The sequence below is a fragment of the Prionailurus viverrinus genome, chromosome C1, assembly GCF_022837055.1.
Source record: "Prionailurus viverrinus isolate Anna chromosome C1, UM_Priviv_1.0, whole genome shotgun sequence".
Classification (NCBI taxonomy): Eukaryota; Metazoa; Chordata; class Mammalia; order Carnivora; family Felidae; genus Prionailurus; species Prionailurus viverrinus.
The window spans coordinates 30,673,807-30,694,916 of record NC_062568.1 but is presented as its reverse complement, the minus strand read 5'-3'; the positions used below and the strand labels follow the sequence as shown (position 1 = coordinate 30,694,916).

General features: G+C 39.1%; 1 long non-coding RNA gene across 1 annotated transcript in view; it reads right to left on the bottom strand.

Moving 5' to 3' along the window:
• Positions 1 to 10,482, bottom strand: part of LOC125173434 (uncharacterized) — an 83,221-nt gene extending 72,739 nt beyond the window's left edge. Inside the window, exon 1 of the long non-coding RNA XR_007155021.1 lies at positions 10,318 to 10,482. This is a non-coding gene — a long non-coding RNA (uncharacterized LOC125173434). The remainder of the gene's footprint in view (positions 1 to 10,317) is intronic.
• Between the last annotated feature and the right edge of the window lie 10,628 nt (positions 10,483 to 21,110).

The following is a 21,110-nucleotide window of genomic DNA, read 5'->3' as shown; positions in this document are numbered from 1 at the left end:
TACCTCGATTGCTGTTCCCTTCCCAGTCTGATTTTTCAGTCTTCCCATCAATTCTGTGAATCACTAATACCTTTATGATATATATTTTTTTCTGCTTAATAAGTCAGAATGGGCTTCTGGTGCTTGGAACCAAAGAATCTTTATTATGAAAGCACAGGAAACCAGATGTGATATTGAAGACAAAGATAAGAAATGCTACAAAAAAAATTTAAAAAGAGAGAGAGAGAGAAGACAATAGCTCAGTGTATTAGCAGGGAACAGTGGAAGGATAGCCAGCTAGAACTGTGACCAAAATCCTGCCACAGGCTTAGTCTAGGCTCTGTGGTGTGGAGAGGGCACCACAGCTGCTGCCACTTTTCACTGAGTGAAAAGGACGTCCTGGCCCCAGGATGCCACTGCTGCCATCATGGCAACAGCTCATTTCTGAATAATGGAGGTGGTGGCTGCCCTCTTCACCAAAGGAAGCCTTCACAGACCAGAGTCAAAGCTCCAGTGGGTGCATATAATTAATTGACAGAGTCGAGGTCACATGTTCACACCGCAGCTGTCCAGGAGGAGAGTATCTGCCACTTGAACTGTTCTAGTGGAAAGGTGAGTTCTATGGTACAGAATTCTGCATGTTTGGCAAAGAGGTGGGGGTTTTGCTGCAGGGCAGTTCACATCTTCACTTTTCAGGAAACTTAGTTGGGTGGGGTCAGAAATGGGTCAAAAGTGAGGATTACGAGAAAAATTACAACAATGTAATTGATGGTAGCGTTTGAAATTAAGGAACTTAATCTGACAGTCAAAACTAGACCTGTATGGAATATATAGAATATAGAGCAAAATGGTTGATTAAGAAATACAAGAATCATAAATTTCTTTCCAGATTAGAAGCCCTTGGACAGCGGCATCCAGCTAAGCTACACCTGCATTCTTGACCCACAGAAACTATGAAATGATAAACGTTTGCTCTTCCAACAAGCTAAGTTTTAGAGTAACCTGTTACATATCATTTGGTAACTAATATATACCCCAGTTAAAAGGCAGAGATACTGGGGAGGAGCCAAGATGGTGGAACAGCATGGAAGTCTTTTGTGTGTCTCACTTCCATGAAATATAGCCAGACCAACACTAAAACATCCTTCACACCTAGAAAACTGATCTGAGGATTAACACAACAACCTGCACCACCTGAACCACAGAATTCAGCAGGTATGCAGTGAGGAGAGGTGAACTGGGGAAGAGAGAAGCCACAGAGGTCAGGGAGCCACTTTTGCATATGGAGAGAGGAGGGAGATGGGGGGGGGCAGGGTAGAGGGAGGGGGGGGAATACGGGAAAAGCACCCCCCACAAAAGCAGCTGGAGACAAAGTGAAAAGTGGAAGCAGCCGCAGGGACTGAACTAAAAAGGGAGAAAGAAGAAAGGAGAGGGTTTAAATTTCATTAAGACTATAATCAGGGGGAGTGCCGAGTCTGAAACTCTGCAGCTCGATAGCTGGCAGTGCTCTGGTGGGAAGGGCAAATCCCCAGGAGCAGAGTGGAGTCCAGGGTTTTTCAGACCACATGGGGAGAGGCAGTTACCCTGCTGGTAGGACACTGGTAGAAGCTGTGTGGGTCCCCAAAGGCAAGGCCCCAGTGGACCCAGGAGAACAACCACATTCGCTGGTGCTGGAACAAGGTCGTTAAGGGTGAAGCCTGGTGCCAGATGTGTGTTGTGATTTTCTATAATCCCTGAAACACTGTTGCTACAGTATCTCGCGAACATTTTCTGGGGTGGGCTGGCACCTGGCCACAGTCTCTGGGCATCGGCAGGAGCACGGTCCTGCAAACGTTCCTGGGTGTGGCTGGCACCCAGCCATTGCTCAGTAAGACCATCTTGCAGAGGGGCAGAACGGGTCAAAGCTACAGTCCCTCAGAAGTAAGAGGTCAGGAAAAACAGCCGCATCTGAGACAAAACTCAGGAGGGAGGTGTTGCCTAGGGCTTGGTCAAGACTGTGTAAAAGCGGGAAGTGGACAGAAGCCAAAGACAAAGGATGGGTACACGATTGCTGATCAGGGACAACAGAGTTCCAATACTAGAGACTGGGTAGCTGGGTGACGCCATTTTCACTGGTCCCCCCCCCCCCATGGGTATACGCACCTACAAACACCACAACGATCCACCCCAGTAAGCCAAGCAGCGCCATCTAGTGGAGAACTGAGCAGTTACACTAATTTCCACCCAACTGGGCCAACCTTACTCTTCAGGAACACAAGTCTCTCTGCCTGCTTAATTTATGGACTATAAAGCACTTCATAGTTTGACTTCTAGGGGAAAACAAAGTAATTTCAGTCCTATTTCAGCCTGTTCGCTAGTCCATCTATTCAATTTTCATTTTATTCTTTTTTCTTTTTTCTTTTTGTTTCTTTTCTTTTTCTTGAATAAACAAAGAGAAAAAATATTTTTATTTTCAATTTTTATAATAAATATTTTTAATTTTTTTCTACTATATTTCTTACTTTTGTGTAAATTTTTTCAAATTCTATTTTACTTCCATCATTTCAATTTAGTCTACTTCAGTGTATTCAATTTTTCAAATTTTCAAACAATTTCCTTTTTTTTTTCTTTCCCCTTTTTTTCAAAAATCTATCATAACCTCTTTCAACACCCAGACAAAAACAAAACTAGGATCTACCATCATGCATCATTTATTCAATTTCTTTTTTGTCTGTGTTTGTTTTTAATTATTTTAATTTTAATATTTCCTTCATTTTAATTTTTTTATTTTAATTTTTTTACCTCATTAATTCCTTTTCTCCCTTCAAAATGATGAAACGAAGGAATTCACCCCAAAAGAAAGAGCACAAAGAAACGATAGCCAGGGACTTAACCAACACAGATATAAGCAAGAGGTCTTAACCAAAATTTAGAAACATGACAATAAGAATACTAGCTGGAGTCGAAAATAGATTAGAATCCCTTTCTGCGGAATTAGAAGTTGAAGCTAGTCAGGATGAAATAAAAAATGCTATAACTGAGCTGTATTCTCGATTAAATGCCATGGTGGCATGGATGGACGAGGCAAACAGAGACTAAGCGATATACAGGACAAACTTATAGAGAATAATGAAGCAGAAGAAAAGAGGGAGATTAAGGTAAAAAGCATGACTTAAGAATCAGAGAAATCAGTGACTTGTTAAAAAGGAACAACATCAGGACCATAGGGGTCCCAGAAGAGGAAGAGAGAGAAATAGGGATAGAAGGGTTATGTGAGCAGATCATAGTGGAAAACTTTCCTAACCTGGGGAAAGACACAGACATTAAAGTCCAGGAAGCACAGAGAACTCCCATCAGATTCAGCAAAAACCAACCTTCAACAAGGCATATCATAGTCAAATTCACAAAATACTCAGGCAAGGAGATTTCATGAAAGTAGCAAGGAAAAAATGTCCTTAACCTACAAGGAAAGACAGATCAGGTTTGCAGCAGACCTATCCACAGAAACTTGGCAGGCCAGAAAGGAGTGGCAGGATATATTCAATGTGCTGAATCAGAAAAATATGCAGCCAAGAATTCTTTATCCAGCAAGGCTGTCATTCAAAATAGAAGGAGAGATAAAAAGTTTCCCAGATAAACAAAAATTAAAGGAGTTTGTGACCACTGAACCAGCCCTGCAAGAAATTTTAAGGGGCACTCTCAGAGGGGAGAGAAGATGAAAATGAAAACCAAATAAATAAAAACCAAAAGCAACAAAAACTAGAAATGACCAGAAAATACCACCAGAAGCTCCAGCTCTATGAGCACCTTCATAGCAATAAATTCATATCTTTCAGTACTCACTCTAAACATCAATGGACTAAATGCTCCAATCAAAAGACATAGGGTAACAGAATGGATAAGAAAACAAGGTCCATCTACATGCTGTTTATAAGAGACCCACTTTAGACCTAAAGACACCTTCAGATTGAAAACAAGGGTATGGAGAACCATCTATCATGCCAATGGTCAACAAAAGAAAGCCAGAGTAGCCATACTTATATCAGACAATCTAGACTTTAAAATAAAGATTGTATCAAGAGATGGAGAAGGGCATTATATCATAATTAAGGGGTCTGTCCACCAAGAAGACCTAACAATTGTAAACACTTATGCACCAAATGTGGAACACCCAAATATATAAATCAATTAATCACAAACATAAAGAAACTCATCGATAGTAATACCATAATAGTAGGGGACTTCAACACGTCACTCACAACAATGGACAGATCATCTAATCAAAAAATCAACAAGGAAACAATGGCTTTGAATGACACACTGGACCAGATGGACTTAACAGATATATTCAGAACATTTCATCCTAAAGCAGCAGAATATACAGTCTTCTCCAGTGCACATGGAACCTTCTCCAGAATAGACCATATACTGGGACACAAATCAGCCCTAAGTAAGTACAAAAAGATTGAGATCATACCGTGCATATTTTCAGACCACAATACTATGAAACTCGAAATCAACCACAAGAAAAAATTTGGAAAGGTAACAAATACTTGGAGACTGAGCAACATCCTACTGAAGAATGAATGGGCTAACCAAGAAGTTCAAGAAGAAATTAAAAAAGCATATGGAAGTCAATGAAAATGATAACACCACAACCCAAAACCTCTGGGATGCAGCAAAGGCAGTCATAAGAGGAAAGTATATAGCAATCCAGGCCTTCCTAAAGAAGGAAGAAAGATCTCAGATGCACAACATAACCTTATGCCTTAAGGAGCTGGAAAAAGAACAGCAAGTAAAACCCAAAACCAGCAGAAGACAGGAAATAACAAAGATTAGAGCAGAAATTAATGCTATTGAAACCAAAAAAAACAGTAGAACAGATCAATGAAACCAGAAGCTGGTTCTTTGAAAGAATTAACAAGATTGAGAAACCACTAGCCAGTTTGATCACGAAAAAAAAGGAAAGGACCCAAATAAATAAAATCAAGAATGAAAGAGGAGAGATCACAACCAACACAGCAGAAATAAAAACCATAATAACAGAATATTATGAGCAATTACACGCCAATAAAATGGGCAATCTGGAAGAAATGGACAAATTCCTAGAAAGATATACACTACCAAAACTGAAACAGGAAGAAATGGAAAATTTGAACAGACCCATAACCAGTAGGAAATAGAATTAGCAATCAAAAATCTGCCAAAAACAAGAGTCCAGGGCCAGATGGCTTACCAGGGGAATTCTACCAAACATTTAAGGAAGAGTTAACACCCATTCTCTTGGAGCTGTTCGAAAATAATAGAAATGGAAGGAAAAGTTCCAAACTCTTTCTATGAAGCCAGCATTACCTTGATTCCAAAACCAGACAGAGACCCCACTAAAGAGGACAACTACAGACCAATTTCCCTGATGAACATGGATGCAGGAATCCTCAACAAGATAATAGCCAACTGGCCCCAACAATACATTAAAAAAATTATTCACCACGACCAAGTGGGATTTATACCTGGGATGCAGGTCTGGCTCAATATCCACAAAACAATTAACGTGATCCATCACATCAATAAAAGAAAGGACAAGAACCATCTGATCCTCTCAATAGATGTAGAGAAAGCATTTGACAAAATACAGCATCCTTTCTTGATAAAAACCCTCAAGAAAGTAGGGATAGAAGGAGCACACCTCGAGATGATAAAAGCCATATATGAGGGACCCAACGCTAATATCATCCTCAATGGGGAAAAACTGACAGCTTTCTCCCTAAGGTCAGGAACAAGACAGGGATGTCCACTCTCACCACTGTTATTCAACACAGTATTGGAAGTCTTAGACTCTGCAGTCAGACAACACAAAGAAATAAAAGGCATCCACATCAGCCAGGAGGAGGTCAAACTTTCACTCTTTGCAGATGACATGATACTCTGTATGGAAAACCCAAAAGGTTCCACCAAAAAACCGCTAGAACTGATTCATGAATTCAGCAAAGTTGCAGGATATAAAATCAATGCACAGAAATCTGTTGCATTCCTATACAACAACAGTGAAGCAACAGAAAGAGAAATCAAGGAATAGATCCCATTTACAGTTGCACCAAAAACCATAAAATACCTAGGAATAAATCTAACCAAAGAGGTGAAAAATCTATACACTGAAAACTATAGAAAGCTTATGAAAGAAATTGAAGAAGACACAAAGAAATGGGAAAAGATTCCATGCTCCTGGATAGGAAGAACAAATATTGTTAAAATGTTGGTACTACCCAAAGCAATCTACACATTCAATGCAATCTCTATCAAAGTAACACGAGCATTCTTCACACAGCTAGAACAAATAACCCCAAAATTTGTATGGAACCAGAAAAGACTCCGAATAGCCAAAGCAATCTTGAAAAAGAAAACCAAATCAGGAGGCATCACAGTCCCAGACTTCAAGCTATACTACAAAGCTGTAATCATCAAGACAGTATGGTACTGGCACTAGAACAGACACTCAGATCAGTGAAACAGAATAGAGAACCCAGAAATGGGCCCACAAACATATGGCCAACTAATCTTTGACGAATCAGGAAAGAATATCCAATGGAATAAAGACAGTCTCTTCAGCAAGTGGTGCTGGAAAACTGGACAGCGACATGCAGAAGAAGGAACCTGGACCACTTTCTTACACCATACACAAAAATAAACTCAAAGTGGATGAAAGACTTCAATGTAAGACAGGAAGCCATCAAAATCCTTGAGAAGAAAGCAGGCAAAAACCTCTTTGATCTTGCCCGCAGCAACTTCTTCCTCAACACGTCTCCAGAGGCCAGGGAAACAAAAGCAAAAATGAACTACTGGGACCTCACCAAAATAAAAAGCTTCTGCACAATGAAGGAAACAATCAGCAAAACTAAAAGGCAACTGACAGAATGGGAGAAGATATTTGCAAACGACATATCATATGAAGGGTTAGTATCCAAAATCTACAAAGAACTTATCAAACTCAACACCCCAAAAGCAAATAATCCCATGAAGAAATGGGCAAAAGACATGAATAGACACTTCTCCAAAGAAGACATCCAGATGGCCAACCAACACATGAAAAAATGCTCAGCATCACTCATCATCAGGGAAATACAACTCAAAATTCCACCTCACACCTGTCAGAGATTCCACCTCACACCTGTCAGATTCCACCTCACACCTGTCAGAATGGCTAACATGAACAACTCAGGGAAAAACAGATGTTGGTGAGGATGCAGAAAAAGAGGATCTCTTTTGTATTTTTGGTGGGAATGAAAGTTGGTGCAGCCACTCTAGAAAACAGTATGGAGGTTCCTCAAAAAACTAAAAATAGAACTACCCTACAACCCAGAAATTAGTATTTATCCAAGGGATACAGGTATGCTGTTTCGAAGGGGCACAGGCACCCCAATTTTTATAGCAGCACTATCAACCTTAGCCAAAGTATGGAAAGAGCCGAAATGTCCATGGATGGATGAATGTATAAAGAAGATGTGGTATATATATACAATGGAGTATGACACAGCAATCAAAAAAGTTTGCCATTTGCAACTATGTGGATGGAACTACAGGGTATTATTGCTAAGCAAAATTAATCAGAGAAAGACAAACATCATATGAGTTCACTCAAATGAGGACTTTAAGACACATAACAGATGAACATAAGGGAAGGGAAGCAAAAATAATATAAAAACAGAGAGGGGGACAAAACATGAGACTCTTCAATATGGAGAACAAACAGAGGGTTATTGGAGGGGTTGTGGGAGGGGGGATGGGCTAAATGGGTAAGGGGCACTAAGGAATCTACTCCTGAAATTATTGTTGCACTATATGCTAACTAATTTGGATGTAAATTTAAAAAATAAAATTTTAAAAAGGCAGAGATATTGAAACTGAATAAAAAAACAAGATCCAACTATATGCTGCCTATAAGAAACATACTCTTATAGAGAAATTAAATGTAAAAGTATGGAAAAATATATCAGGCTATCAGTAATCAAAAGACAGCTGGAGTTGTTCTATTTTTTTTTAATTCTTTAAAAGTTTATTTATTTTGAGAGAGACAGTGTGCACATGTACAAGCCAGGGAGAGGCAGAAAGAGACAGAGAGACAGAATCCAAAGCAGGCTCTGCGCTGTCATCACAGAGCTCCACACGGAGCTCTATCTCATGAACCATGAGATCATGGCCTGAGCTGAAATCATGAGTCAGATGCTCAACTGACTGAGCCACCCAGGGGCCCGTGGGGTGGCTCTATAACAGATAAAATAGATTTTAGAACAAAATATTACCAGGGAAAAAGAGAATCATAACATAATGATGATGGAGTTAATTCATCAAGAAGACAAAATATTCCTCAATGATTATGTACCTAATAAGCTAACTTCAAATATACAAAGTAAAAATTGATATAACTACAAGAAGAACTAGATGCATGACAATTATACTAAGATTTCAATACACCTTTATCAATAATTGATTGAACAAATAGAAAATAAAGAAGGTTAGAGAAGACTTGAACAATACTCTTAACAAACTTGATCTAATTGATATCTATGGAAAACTCCGCCACCAACAGCTGAATATACATGCCTCTCCAGGAATATTTACTAAGATAGACATTCTGAACCATAAAATCAGTCTCAGTAGATTTAAAAAGATTTAAATCATACCAAGTATCTTGTATACAGTGGAATTAAATTTTAAGTTGATAACAAAAAGTGCCCCAGAAAATCATCAAATATTGGATACTAAATAACACAGTACTAAAAACAAAACAAACAAAAAACCCCAAAACCTCACAGGTCAAGAAAGAAATCAAAAGGGAAGTAAGAATATATTTTGAACTGAATGAAAATGAAAGCACAATATATCAAATTTTTGATGTACAATTAAAGCAGTGCTTGGAGGGAAATTTATAGCTCTAAATGTGTATATTAAAGAAAAGAAGGAAGGTTTCAAATCAATGACCTCAGCTTCCATGTTAAGAAATTGGAAAAAGAAGAGCAAAAGTGAAAAAGAAGTAGGTAGTATAAGAGAGTATGCAGAAGTCATAAGTAGTAAATACTAGAAAAAAGAAATAAGATTACAGCAGAAATAAAATGAAATAAAAAAACAAAAAATAAAGAAAATAAAGGAACCAAAAATTTATTCTTTGATAAAAATCAATAATATTGATAATTGTGCAACCAAACTAATATAGAAAAAAAGACAGAAGACACAAATTATAAAATTATCCTATATCGTTTAAAGAAATTGAATTTTTTAATAAAGAAATTTTGATGCTCATAAAGAAAACGAAGCCCAGATGGCTTTTTGGCAAATTCTACCAAACATTTAGGGAAGAAATAATATCAATTCCATGTAAAATCTTTCAGAAAGTTTAAAAGAGAGGAATACTTTTCAATTCATTCTATGAGGCCAGAATTTATTCTGATACCAAAATCAGGCAAAGATATTATAAGAAAAGAAAACTGTAGACCTTTATGAACATAGACACGAAAAATTTTAACAAAATTTTAGCAATCTGAGTTCAACAATATATAATCAAAATAATACATCATGGGTAAGTGTGATTTATTTGAAGAATGCAAAGTTGATTTACATTTTGACAATCATGCAATGTATTTCACCATATTAATTAAAGAGAAAAATTATATGATCATTTTAATCGATGAAGAAAAATCATTTGATGAAATCCAAAATTCATCCTGATTAAAAAAAAAAAAAAAAAAAAAAGGGGGGCGCCGGGGTGGCGCAGTCGGTTAAGCATCCGACTTCAGCCAGGTCACGATCTCGCAGTCCGTGAGTTCAAGCCCCGCGTCGGGCTCTGGGCTGATGGCTCAGAGCCTGGAGCCTGTTTCCAATTCTGTGTCTCCCTCTCTCTCTGCCCCTCGCCCGTTCATGCTCTGTCTCTCTCTGTCCCCAAAATAAATAAACATTGAAAAAAAAAAAAAAAAAAACCCTGGGGAGAGGAACCAAGATGGTGGAACAGAATGGAAGCTTTTTGTGTGTCTCGCATCCATGAAATACAGCCAGACCAACACTAAACCATCCTACACACCTAGAAAACCAATTGGAAGATTAACACAACAATCTGCACAACCTGAACCACAGAATTCAGCAGGTACACGACACGAAGAGCTGAACTTGGGGACCAAGAAGCCCTGAAAGGTAAGGGGGAGGCGGGGAACAAATGGGAAAAGCACTCCTCCCCAAAAGCAGCTGGAGAGAAAGTGGAAAATTGGAAACAGCCGCAGGGACTAAACTGAAAAGGGAGAAAGGAGAGGGTTTAAATCCCATTAAGACTGTAAACAAGGGGAGTGCAAAGGCTGCAACTCCACAGCTCAATACCTGGCAGTGCTCTGGTCGGAAAGGTGAATCCTCAGGAACCGAGTGGGAACCGGGAGGTTCTCAGGCTACACGGGGAATAGCAGTTCCACTGCTGGAAGGACATTTGGTAGAGACTGTTGAAGCCACCTGGTCCCAGCAGACCCCGGAAGGCAGCCACATTTGCTGGTGCTGGGGCAAGGTTGTTGAAGGTGAAGCCTGGTGCCAGATGTGTGTTGGGATTTTCCATGGTCCCTGAAACTCTGAGGCTACACTGTCTTGCGATTTTGGGGGTGGGGGGGGCAGGCTGGCACCTGGCCACAGTCTCCGGGCACTGGCAACAGCAGGGTCCAGCAAGTGTTCCTGGGTGCAGCCGACATTCGGCCATTGCTCGGTGAGACCCTCCAGCAGAGAGGTGGAGCAGGTCAAAGCCGCAGTCCTTCGGAAGTAAGGGGCCGGGGAAAACAGCTGCATCTGAGACAAAACTTAGGAGAGAGGTACTGCCTGGGGCCTGGTCACGGAGAGTGGAAAAACGGGGAGTGGACGAGAGCTGAAGACGGAGGACCGGTGCGCGATCGCTGATCTGGGAGAACAGACTGGGTGGGAGGGCAGCGCCATTTTTCACTGCTCCTGCGCATGTGCATGCGCACCAACAAGCACCCCAACAATCCACCCCAGTAGGCCAGCAGTGCCATCTAGGGGAGAGTGGAGCTGTTACACCGAGCCCTGCCCAACTGGGCCAACTTGGCTTTTCAAGGACACAAACCTCACCGACAGCTTAATTTATGGACTATAAAAGAGCTACATGCACTGACCTCTAGGGGAAAACGAAGCAATTTCAGTACTACTACATTCTGTTAGCAGGTTCATGTATTCAATTTTTTTCTCTCTTTTCCTTTTTCTCTTTTGCAATTATTTTCTTTTTCTTGAATACAAAGAGAGAAAAACCTCATTTTTATTTTCAATTTTTATTAAAAATACCTGTTTTTAATTTTTATTACTATATATATTTTTTTAATTTTGTGTAAATTTTTTCAAATTCTACTTTACTTCCATCATTTTATTTTACTCTATTTCAGTGTACTCACCTTTTCAATTTTTTAAACAATTTCCTTTTTTTTCCTGTCTTTTTCTTTTTTCTCTTTTTCATTTCTTTTCTTTTTCTTGAATGCAGAAAGAGAAAAACTTCCTTTATACTTTCAATTTCTTTTAAAAATATTTTTATTTAATTTTTGTTAATATATTTTTTGCTTTTATGTAAATTTTTTAAAATTCTATCTTACTCCCATCATTTTATTTCAGTCTACTACAGTGTATTCACTTTTTCAAATTTTGGAACGATTTCTTTTTTGTCTTTTTTTCTTTTTTTCTCTTTTTTCTCTTTTTCTTTTCTTTTTTCTTAAATACAGAAAAAGAAAAATATTCATAAATTCATATTTTTTTCTTTTTAATTGTTATTAAAATATTTTTCTTTAATTTTTTTCTACTATATTATTTACTTTTGTGTATTTTACTCTAGTGTATTCATTTTTTCGAATTCTCAAACGATTTCCTTTTTTTCTCTCCCAGCCTTTTTTTTGTTTGTTTCCCTAATCTGTCAAAACACTTTCTACACCCAGAACAAAACACAAGGATCTAGCATTATCTATTCGATTTTTGTGTGTGTTTTAATTTTAAATTTTAATATTTTTTTTAATTTTAATTCTTTTAATTTCAATGTTTCTACCTCATAAATTCCTTTTCTCCCTTCAAAATGACAAAACGAAGGAATTCACCCCAAAAGAAAGAGCACAAAGAAATGACAGCCAGGGATTTAACTGACACAGACACAAGCAGGATGTCTGAACCAGAACTTAGAATCACAATAATAAGAATACTACCTGGAGTCGAGAATAGATTAGAATCCCTTTCTGCAAAGATAAAAGAAGTAAAAAGTAGGCAGAATGAAATAAAAAATGCTATAACTGAGCTGCAATCACGGATGGATGAAACGGCAGCAAGGATGGACGAGGCAAACAGACTCAGCGATATACAGGACAAACTTATAGAGAATAATGAAGCAGAAGAAAAGAGGGAGATTAAGGCAAAAAAGCATGATTTAAGAATCAGAGAAATCAGTGACTCATTAAAAAGGAACAACATCAGGACCATAGGGGTCCCAGAAGAGGAAGAGAGAGAAATAGGGGTAGAAGGGTTATGTGAGCAGATCATAGTGGAAAACTTTCCTAACCTGGGGAAAGACACAGACATTAAAGTCCAGGAAGCACAGAGAACTCCCATCAGATTCAGCAAAAACCAACCTTCAACAAGGCATATCATAGTCAAATTCACAAAATACTCAGGCAAGGAGATTTCATGAAAGTAGCAAGGAAAAAATGTCCTTAACCTACAAGGAAAGACAGATCAGGTTTGCAGCAGACCTATCCACAGAAACTTGGCAGGCCAGAAAGGAGTGGCAGGATATATTCAGTGTGCTGAATCAGAAAAATATGCAGCCAAGAATTCTTTATCCAGCAAGGCTGTCATTCAAAATAGAAGGAGAGATAAAAAGTTTCCCAGACAAACAAAAATTAAAGGAGTTTGTGACCACTGAACCAGCCCTGCAAGAAATTTTAAGGGGCACTCTCAGAGGGGAGAGAAGATGAAAATGAAAACCAAATAAATAAAAACCAAAAGCAACAAAAACTAGAAATGACCAGAAAATACCACCAGAAGCTCCAGCTCTACAAGCATCTTCATAGCAATAAATTCATATCTTTCAGTACTCACTCTAAACATCAATGGACTAAATGCTCCAATCAAAAGACATAGGGTAACAGAATGGATAAGAAAACAAGGTCCATCTACGTGCTGTTTACAAGAGACCCACTTTAGACCTAAAGACACCTTCAGATTGAAAACAAGGGTATGGAGAACCATCTATCATGCCAATGGTCAACAAAAGAAAGCCGGAGTAGCCATACTTACATCAGACAATCTAGACTTTAAAATAAAGATTGTATCAAGAGATGCAGAAGGGCATTATATCATAATTAAGGGGTCTGTCCACCAAGAAGACCTAACAATTGTAAACACTTATGCACCAAATGTGGAACACCCAAATATATAAATCAATTAATCACAAACATAAAGAAACTCATCGATAGTAATACCATAATAGTAGGGGACTTCAACACGTCACTCACAACAATGGACAGATCATCTAATCAAAAAATCAACAAGGAAACAATGGCTTTGAATGACACACTGGACCAGATGGACTTAACAGATATATTCAGAACATTTCATCCTAAAGCAGCAGAATATACAGTCTTCTCCAGTGCACATGGAACCTTCTCCAGAATAGACCATATACTGGGACACAAATCAGCCCTAAGTAAGTACAAAAAGATTGAGATCATACCGTGCATATTTTCAGACCACAATACTATGAAACTCGAAATCAACCACAAGAAAAAATTTGGAAAGGTAACAAATACTTGGAGACTGAGCAACATCCTACTGAAGAATGAATGGGCTAACCAAGAAGTTCAAGAAGAAATTAAAAAAGCGTATGGAAGTCAATGAAAATGATAACACCACAACCCAAAACCTCTGGGATGCAGCAAAGGCAGTCATAAGAGGAAAGTATATAGCAATCCAGGCCTTCCTAAAGAAGGAAGAAAGATCTCAGATGCACAACATAACCTTATGCCTTAAGGAGCTGGAAAAAGAACAGCAAGTAAAACCCAAAACCAGCAGAAGACAGGAAATAACAAAGATTAGAGCAGAAATTAATGCTATTGAAACCAAAAAAAACAGTAGAACAGATCAATGAAACCAGAAGCTGGTTCTTTGAAAGAATTAACAAGATTGAGAAACCACTAGCCAGTTTGATCACGAAAAAAAAGGAAAGGACCCAAATAAATAAAATCAAGAATGAAAGAGGAGAGATCACAACCAACACAGCAGAAATAAAAACCATAATAACAGAATATTATGAGCAATTACACGCCAATAAAATGGGCAATCTGGAAGAAATGGACAAATTCCTAGAAAGATATACACTACCAAAACTGAAACAGGAAGAAATGGAAAATTTGAACAGACCCATAACCAGTAGGAAATAGAATTAGCAATCAAAAATCTGCCAAAAACAAGAGTCCAGGGCCAGATGGCTTACCAGGGGAATTCTACCAAACATTTAAGGAAGAGTTAACACCCATTCTCTTGGAGCTGTTCGAAAATAATAGAAATGGAAGGAAAAGTTCCAAACTCTTTCTATGAAGCCAGCATTACCTTGATTCCAAAACCAGACAGAGACCCCCTAAAGAAGACAACTACAGACCAATTTCCCTGATGAACATGGATGCAGGAATCCTCAACAAGATAATAGCCAACTGGCCCCAACAATACATTAAAAAAATTATTCACCATGACCAAGTGGGATTTATACCTGGGATGCAGGTCTCGTTCAATATCCACAAAACAATTAACGTGATCCATCACATCAATAAAAGAAAGGACAAGAACCATCTGATCCTCTCAATAGATGCAGAGAAAGCATTTGACAAAATACAGCATCCTTTCTTGATAAAAACCCTCAAGAAAGTAGGGATAGAAGGAGCACACCTCGAGATGATAAATGCCATATACGAGGGACCCAACGCTAATATCATCCTCAATGGGGAAAAACTGACAGCTTTCTCCCTAAGGTCAGGAACAAGACAGGGATGTCCACTCTCACCACTGTTATTCAACACAGTATTGGAAGTCTTAGACTCTGCAGTCAGACAACACAAAGAAATAAAAGGCATCCACATCAGCCAGGAGGAGGTCAAACTTTCACTCTTTGCAGATGACATGATACTCTGTATGGAAAACCCAAAAGGTTCCACCAAAAAACCGCTAGAACTGATTCATGAATTCAGCAAAGTTGCAGGATATAAAATCAATGCACAGAAATCTGTTGCATTCCTATACAACAACAGTGAAGCAACAGAAAGAGAAATCAAGGAATAGATCCCATTTACAGTTGCACCAAAAACCATAAAATACCTAGGAATAAATCTAACCAAAGAGGTGAAAAATCTATACACTGAAAACTATAGAAAGCTTATGAAAGAAATTGAAGAAGACACAAAGAAATGGGAAAAGATTCCATGCTCCTGGATAGGAAGAACAAATATTGTTAAAATGTTGGTACTACCCAAAGCAATCTACACATTCAATGCAATCTCTATCAAAGTAACACGAGCATTCTTCACACAGCTAGAACAAATAACCCCAAAATTTGTATGGAACCAGAAAAGACTCCGAATAGCCAAAGCAATCTTGAAAAAGAAAACCAAGCAGGAGGAGGCATCACAGTCCCAGACTTCAAGCTATACTACAAAGCTGTAATCATCAAGACAGTATGGTACTGGCACAAGAACAGACACTCAGATCAATGGAACAGAATAGAGAACCCAGAAATGGGCCCACAAACATATGGCCAACTAATCTTTGACGAATCAGGAAAGAATATCCAATGGAATAAAGACAGTCTCTTCAGCAAGTGGTGCTGGGAAAACTGGACAGCGACATGCAGAAGAAGTAACCTGGACCACTTTCTTACACCATACACAAAAGTAAACTCAAAATGGATGAAAGACCTCAATGTAAGACAGGAAGCCATCAAAATCCTCGAGAAGAAAACAGGCAAAAACCTCTTTGATCTTGCCCGCAGCAACTTCTTCCTCAACACGTCTCCAGAGGCCAGGGAAACAAAAGTAAAAATGAACTACTGGGACCTCACCAAAATAAAAAGCTTCTGCGCAGTGAAGGAAACAATCAACAAAACTAAAAAGCAACTGACAGAATGGGAGAAGATATTTGCAAACGACATATCATATGAAGGGTTAGTATCCAAAATCTACAAAGAACGTATCAAACTCAACACCCCAAAGGCAAATAATCCCATGAAGAAATGGGCAAAAGACATGAATAGACACTTCTCCAAAGAAGACATCCAGATGGCCAACCAAGACATGAAAAAATGCTCAACATCACTCATCATCAGGGAAATACAACTCAAAACCACAATGAGATACCACCTTACTCCTGTCAGAATCGCTAACATGAACAACTCAGGCAACAACTGATGTTATCGAGGATGTGGAGAATGAGGGTCTCTTTTTCATTGTTGGTGGGAATGCAAGCTGGTGCAGCCACTCTAGAAAACAGTATGGAGGTTCCTCAAAAAACTACAAATAGAACTACCCTACGACCCAGCAATTGCATTACTAGGCATTTATCCAAGGGATACAGGTGTGCTGTTTTTAAGGACACGTGCACCCCATGTTTATAGCAGCACTATCAACAATAGCCAAAGTATGGGGGCGCCTGGGTAGCTTGGTGAGTTAAGTGTCTGACTTTGGCTCAGGTCATGATCTCACGGTCCGTGAGTTTGAGCCCCGCGTCAGGCTCTGGGCTGATGGCTCAGATCCTGGAGCCTGTTTCAGATTCTGTGTCTCCCTCTCTCTCTGCCCCTCCCCTGTTCATGCTCTGTCTCTCTCTGTCTCAAAAATAAATAAACGTTTACAAAAAAAAAAACAATAGCCAAAGCATGGAAAGAGCCCAAATGTCCATGGATGGATGAATGGATAAAGAAGATGTGGCATATATATACAATGGAGTATTACTCAGCAATCAAAAAGAATGAAATCTTGCCGTTTGCAACTACATGGATGGAACTGGAGGGTATTATGCTAAGTGAAATTAGTCAGTTAGAGAAAGACAAAAATCATATGACTTCACTCATATGAGGACTTTAAGAGACAAAACGGATGAACATAAGGGAAGGGAAACAAAAATAATATAAAAACAGGGAGGGGGACAAAACAAAAGAGACTCATAAATATGGAGAACAAACTGAGGGTTTCTGGAGGGGTTGTGGGAGGGGGAATGGGCTAAGTGGGTAAGGGACATTAATGAATATACTCCTGAAATCATTGCTTCACTATATACTAACTAATTTGGATGTAGATTTTAAAAAATAAAAAATAAAGTTAAAAAAAAAGAACCCTGGGTATATTAGGAATGGAGGGAATCTACCAAAAATAATTACAACAAACATCATACTCAATCATGAAGCATTTAATGTTTGCCCCCCAGATTAGGAATAAGGTAAGGATGTTCCCGCTCACTGCCTCTGTTCAACTCTCTACTAGAGGTTCTAGCCAGGGCAAGCAGATGAGCAGAAAAAATAGAAGGCATCCATATTGATAAGGAAAAGATAAAATAGTCTGAATTCTCAGAAGACTATGATCATCTTCAGAGAAAATCTGAAGAAATCTACACAAAAGGTACTAGAACTGGTAAATTTCAGGATCTAAGGGCAAGTACAAAATCACCTGTATTTTCCTACACCAGCTCTGAATGATTGGATATCGAAATTGTTTTTAATGTTTATTCTTATTTTTATTTTTTTGACAGAAAGAGAGACAGAGTGTGAGCAGGGAAGGGACAGAGAGAGAGGGAGACACAGAATCTAAAGCAGGCTCCAGACTCTGAGCTGTCAGCACAGAGCCTGATGCGGGGCTTGAACTCACGAAATATGAGATCATGACCTGGGCTGAAGTCGGACACTTAACCGACTGAGCCACCCAGGCGCCTCTGGATATTGAAATTTTAAAAAACCACCAGCTATATTAACAAAAATATGGCTTTGGGATGAATCTAGAAAAAGATGTATAATATCTGTAAAACATTTCTAAGAAAATCAAAGGAGACTTTAATTAAATGGAGTTGTAGGCCGTGTATTTATGACTTTATTAAAGTTTGGGTGTAATGAATGGTGCACGGATTTCAGAAACACACACATAGAATATTAGAATATTATAGAATATATATTATTCTATATATAGAGAAAGAATATATTATATATATATATATATATATACACAACCTTTCATCAGAGATCAGAATCCTGCTTGATGCTGGTTCCCCCATCTCCTCTTTTGCACCAGCAATGTCATCTTTTCCCCTCCAGACTCCTCCTTCTGCCCTTTCCTCCAATTTTGATTAATTTTTCATGAGGTTTGTTTGGACAGTTTGTTTCACTATGCTTTCATACTCTACCCTAAAGATGTCATCTTCTCTGAATATCAAAGAGTTTTGCTAAATGCAAACGCTTCTGTCTAAAGGAGCTCACAGGGCCAGCTGTTAAAATATGAATTGTTTCTCTCCACTACAGGCAAAGAAGAATGATAAACAGTACAAGATTTGGAAACTTCTGTACACAGATTATAAGATCTCCTACGCTTTGAAGGGGTTGAATGTTTTTATTTCAAAGAAGTTGCACTGTTAATACACTTGGGAGGCTCATTTAAGTGGTAACTTAATGAGCTAAGGTGCTGATTAAGATAGATGTGTTTGTTGCTGCTTCACTAATGGGTAGCAAACAGAAAATGGTATGTTTATGTGTATGTGTGACATAAGTATGGGCTATATATGTATACGCATGTGTGTGTGTGTAATGTATTAAGTGCTTTGCCAAGTGATACACATCGAGTACCTCATACATCCTCACAATTAGGAGGTCTCTACTGTTATTTCCTCCATTTTACAGATAAGGAATTGAGGCTTAGAGAGGTGAGACGCCTCCCCCAAAGTTGAATAGTTAGTGATAGAACCCATCTCCAGCAGCATCCTTGCTCTTAACCTGGTGATCTATCGCCACCGAAGGACACATACTAAAATACTAGCAGTGGGTATATCTGCGGGTAGGACAACAGTTGATTAAAAGGTCCCTTTCCAGATTTGCTAAATTTCCTACAATGGGCATATATTACGTCTGTAATAGGAAGGCTGCTCCCCCAGCACCAATAAATGTTATAAAGAGACAACCATACCAGTTTCACAGCTGACTGAAAATGCAGTGCTGTTATGAAAAAAGTCAACATTAAACTAGAATAATATAATATTAATGCCTGCTGTTCTGTATAATGCTTTATAAAATACAAATTATGTTCACATGCATTATCTCATTTAATCCTTGCAATAACTCTGTGGGTTGTAGAGGGTAAATATAATGAAATATAATTATATGCTCCCCTCCTCCACCTCCCCCCCCACCCCCACTTTTGTTTATCAAACAAAGGTCAGAGAATAAATTGGCTCTTTACTCTCAGACAGTCATGGAATGGCCTAACTGGGCTGGAAGCTCCCTGAGAACCAGGAGCATGTCTGAAATGTCCACATGGCTGTATCTCCATCCCCTGGAGTATGACACACAGAGCATATCACACAGTAGGTGCTGAACAGATATTTGTTGATGAATGAATGAAATTCAGTGCCTCACTCTTACATATGTCTTCTACCCATTGAACTCTGTCTCTGGTCAACTGAAGTGTAATCTTTCTATTGCAGTCTTTTTATTGCAGTCAGGCCTTTAGGGATCCATCATTGTCATCACCACCCTTTAAAGTGGTTGCAAGTAAAAACCAAAGGGCTTCAGAGAACTGTTTTAAGTTGTATGTATGTGTGTGTGGAGGGGGTAAAATATGCATGACATAAAATTCACCATTCTGATCATTGTAAAGTGAACAATCCAGTGGCATTTAGTACATTCACACTGTTATGCAACCAACACCACTATCTAATTCCATGACAGTGCCACGCCCCAAAAAGAAAACCCATGCCCCATCAAGCAGTCACTCCCCATTCCCCCTTTCCTCCAGCCCCTGTCCCTGTGGAGTTGCCAGTTCTGGGTATTTCATATAAATAGACTCATATAGTATGTGACATTTTGTGGCTTCTTCCACTTACCATAATGTTGTCAGGTTTCGTCCATGTGATGGCATATATCAGTGCTTCATTCCTTTTTATGGCTGAATAATAGTCCATTGCATGTCTGTGTCATTTAAGCACTTTTTTGAAGAACTCCTTTTTTTTTAATGTTTATTTTTGAGAGAGAGACAGAACCCCATGAACCGTGAGATCATGACCCGAGCTGAAGTCGGATGCTTAACCGATGACCCAGTCACTCTATTCTTTCTTTATTTCTTTTTTTTTTTTTTTAATTTTTTTTTTCAACATTTATTTATTTTTGGGACAGAGAAAGACAAAGCATGAACGGGGGAGGGGCAGAGAGAGAGGGAGACACAGAATCGGAAACAGGCTCCAGGCTCTGAGCCATCAGCCCAGAGCCCGACGCGGGGCTCGAACTCACGGACCACGAGATCGTGACCTGGCTGAAGTCGGACGCTTAACCGACTGCGCCACCCAGGCGCCCCTCTTTATTTCTTTTTTAAGATTTATTTATTTGAGAGAGAGAAAGAGAGAAAGAGAGCACAGCAAGGGGGAGGGGCAGAGAGAGAGAGGGAGACACAGAATCCGAAGCAGGCTCCAGGCTCTGAGCTGTCAGTGCAGAGCCCAACATGGGGCTCAAATCCATGAACTCTGAGATCGTGACCTGAGCCCTTAACCGACTGAGCCACCCAGGCACCCCTAAGCATTTTTTTAAAGGTAAAAAGTGGCTCTGGTAGAACAGAAGCCTGGGCTGGAGGAGAGGGAACTAAAGCGTCTAACTTGGACTTGGTTTACGAAGAATTTCTTTAGGAAGTTGCCAAGAAGGTATTCTCCAGGTTTGTGCAGTACAGAGTCCAAGGAAACCATTGAGGAGGGAGGTAAGAGATTCTGGGCTGAGATCAAGTGAGGATCTTCCTGAAGATCAGAGCAGTTAAAACAAGAAGGCACTATAGAGGGGAGCTGTGTGAGTTGGAATCTCTGACCTTCAGAATGAGAAGGGTCATCTCTTCATCCCAGATGAATATTTGTGGCACATTTACCGCCCA